Source organism: Saimiri boliviensis, chromosome X, assembly GCF_048565385.1.
Source record: "Saimiri boliviensis isolate mSaiBol1 chromosome X, mSaiBol1.pri, whole genome shotgun sequence".
In the NCBI taxonomy this organism is placed as follows: domain Eukaryota; kingdom Metazoa; phylum Chordata; class Mammalia; order Primates; family Cebidae; genus Saimiri; species Saimiri boliviensis.
Window position 1 is genome coordinate 82,135,937 of NC_133470.1, and position 4,001 is coordinate 82,139,937.

Consider the following 4,001-nt stretch of genomic DNA (forward strand, 5'->3'; position numbering starts at 1 on the left):
CATTGAAAACCATTCTGCTAGATACCTCCGTTTTGGATTTAGAGCAAGGTATTTCTCTTCATATCCTTTTCTCCCATCCACTCTGGAATGTCCAAACGCAGCTTTCAGAAGAAACGGGTTGCAACCTCGCTGAATCTAAACATAGATGCAACTTCCTAATAGGAACCAATACACAGCAGATGAGTTTCTACGAATCGGGTCTTCTGTGTTTTAAACGCTTTCTTATTTCTAACTCTTATATGTGTCTCTATGACTGGAAATGACTGTTTCTACATTCTCCAAAGAAAGGGTTTGTGAACTGCTGCAAACCCACATCAGTTTATCTCTGGAAGTTGAATATACACATTGAAAACCATTCACCTAGATAGCTCCGTTTTGGTTTCAGAGAAAGGTATTTCTCTTCACAGCCTGTTCTCCCATCCACTCTGGAAGGTCCAAACGCAGCTTTTAGAAAAAACGTGTTTCTACCTCGCTGAATCTAAACATAGATGCAACTTCCTAAAAGGACCAAACACACAGCAGATGAGTTTGTACGAAGCGGGTCTTCTGTGTTTTCAAGGCATTCTTACTGCTAACTCTTATATGCATCTCTATGGCTGGAAATGACTGTTTCTACATTTTCCAAAAAAGGGTTTCTGAACTGCTGCAAACACACATCAGTTTATCTCTGGAAGTTGAATACAAACATTGAAAACCATTCTGCTAGATAGCTCCGTTTTGGTTTTAGAGCAAGGTATTTCTCTATACAGCCTGTTCTCCCATCCACTCTGGAATGTCCAAACGCAGCCTTTAAAAGAAACCTGTTGCAACCTCGCTGATTCTAAACATAGATGCAACCTCCTAATAGGAACCAATACACAGCAGATGAGTTTGTACGAAGCGGGTCTTCTGTGTTTTAAATGCATTCTTACTGCTAACTCTTATATGCGTCTCTAGTGCTGGAAATAACTGTTTCTTCATTCTCCAAAGAAAGGGTTTCTGAACTACTGCAAACACACATCAGTTTATCTCTGGAAGTTGAATACAAACATTGAAAACCATTCAGCTAGATAGCTCCTTTTTGGTTTTAGAGCAAGGTATTTCTCTTTATAGCCTGTTCTCCCATCCACTCTGGAATGTCCAAACTTAGCTTTTAGAAGAAACGTGTTTCTACCTCACAGAATCTAAACATAGATGCAACTTCCTAAAAGGAACCAACACACAGCAGATGAGTTTGTACGAAGCGAGTCTTCTGTGTTTTAAACGCATTCTTACTGCTAACTCTTATATGCGTCTCTAGGGCTAGAAATGACTGTTTCAACATTTTCCAAAAAAGGGTTTCTGAACTGCTGCAAACACACATCAGTTTAACTCTGGAAGTTGAATACACATATTGACAACCATTCTGCTAGATAGCTCCGTTTTGGTTTTAGAGCAAGGTATTTCTCTTTACAGCCTGTTCTCCCATCCATTCTGGTATGTCCAAACGCAGCTTTTAAAAGAAACGTGTTTCTACCTCTCTGAATCTAAACATAGATGCAACTTCCTAAAGAAAACCAACACACAGCATATGAGTAAGTACGAAGCGGGTCTTCTGTGTTTTAAACGCATTCTTACTGCTAACTCTTATATGCGTCTCTAGGGCTGGAAATGACGGTTTCTACATTCTCCAAAGAAAGGGTTTCTCAACTTCTGCAAACACTCATCAGTTTATCTCTGGAAGTAGAATACACACATTGACAACCATTCTGCTAGATATCTCAGTTTTGGATTTAGAGCAAGGTATTTCTCTTTACATCCTTTTCTCCCATCCACTCTGGAATGTCCAAACGCAGCTTTCAGAAGAAACGGGTTGCAACCTCGCTGACTCTAAACATAGATGCAACTTCCTAATAGGAACCAATACACAGCAGATGAGTTTGTACGAATCGGGTCTTCTGTGTTTTAAACGCATTCTTACTGCTAACTCTTATATGCATCTCTATGGCTGGAAATAATTTTTTCTACATTCTCCAAAGAAATGGTTTCTGAACTGCTGCAAACACACATCAGTTTATCTCTGGAAGTTGAATACACACATTGAAAACCATTCTGCTAGATAGCTCCTTTTTGGTTTTAGAGCAAGGTATTTCTCTTTATAGCCTGTTCTCCCATCCACTCTGGAATGTCCAAACGCAGCTTTTAGAAGAAACGTGTTTCTACCTCACAGAATCTAAACATAGATGCAACTTCCTAAAAGGAACCAACACACACCAGATGAGTTTGTACGAAGCGAGTCTTCTGTGTTTTAAACGCATTCTTAGTGCTAACTCTTATATGCGTCTCTATGGCTGGAAATGACTGTTTCTACATTCTCCAAAGAAAGGGTTTCTGAACTGCTGCAAACACACATCACTTTATCTCCGGATTTGAATATACACATTGAAAACCATTCTGCTAGATAGCTCCGTTTTGGTTTTAGAGCAAGGTATTTCTCTTTACAGCCTGTTCTCCCATCCACTCTGGAATGTCCAAACGCAGCCTTTAAAAGAAACGTGTTGCAACCTCGCTGATTCTAAACATAGATGCAACCTCCTAATAGGAACCAATACACAGCAGATGAGTTTGTACGAAGCGGGTCTTCTGTGTTTTAAATGCATTCTTACTGCTAACTCTTATATGCGTCTCTAGTGCTGGAAATAACTGTTTCTTCATTCTCCAAAGAAAGGGTTTCTGAACTACTGCAAACACACATCAGTTTATCTCTGGAAGTTGAATACACACATTGAAAACCATTCAGCTAGATAGCTCCTTTTTGGTTTTAGAGCAAGGTATTTCTCTTTATAGCCTGTTCTCCCATCCACTCTGGAATGTCCAAACTTAGCTTTTAGAAGAAACGTGTTTCTACCTCACAGAATCTAAACATAGATGCAACTTCCTAAAAGGAACCAACACACAGCAGATGAGTTTGTACGAAGCGAGTCTTCTGTGTTTTAAACGCATTCTTACTGCTAACTCTTATATGCGTCTCTAGGGCTAGAAATGACTGTTTCAACATTTTCCAAAAAAGGGTTTCTGAACTGCTGCAAACACACATCAGTTTAACTCTGGAAGTTGAATACACATATTGACAACCATTCTGCTAGATAGCTCCGTTTTGGTTTTAGAGCAAGGTATTTCTCTTTACAGCCTGTTCTCCCATCCATTCTGGTATGTCCAAACACAGCTTTTAAAAGAAACGTGTTTCTACCTCTCTGAATCTAAACATAGATGCAACTTCCTAAAGAAAACCAACACACAGCATATGAGTAAGTACGAAGCGGGACTTCTGTGTTTTAAACGCATTCTTACTGCTAACTCTTATATGCGTCTCTAGGGCTGGAAATGACTGTTTCTACATTCACCAAAGAAAGGGTTTCTGAACTGCGGCAAACATAAATCAGTTTAACTCTGGAAGTTGAATACACACATTGACAACCATTCTGCTAGATAGCTCCGTTTTGGTTTTAGAGCAAGTTATTTTTCTTTACAGCCTGTTCTCCCATCCACTCTGGAATGTCCAAACGCGGCTTTTTGAAGAAACGTGTTTCTACCTCGCTGAATCTAAACATAGATGCAACTTCCTAAATGTAACCAACACACAGCAGATGATTTTGTACGAAGCGGGTCTTCTGTGTTTTAAACGCATTCTTACTGCTAACTCTTATATGGGTCTCTAGTGCTGGAAATAACTGTTTCTTCATTCTCCAAAGAAAGGGTTTCTGAACTACTGCAAACACACATCAGTTTATCTCTGGAAGTTGAATACACACATTGAAAACCATTCTGCTAGATAGCTCCTTTTTGGTTTTAGAGCAAGGTATTTCTCTTTATAGCCTGTTCTCCCATCCACTCTGGAATGTCCAAACGCAGCTTTTAGAAGAAACGTGTTTCTACCTCACAGAATCTAAACATAGATGCAACTTCCTAAAAGGAACCAACACACAGCAGATGAGTTTGTACGAAGCGAGTCTTCTGTGTTTTAAACGCATTCTTAGTGCTAA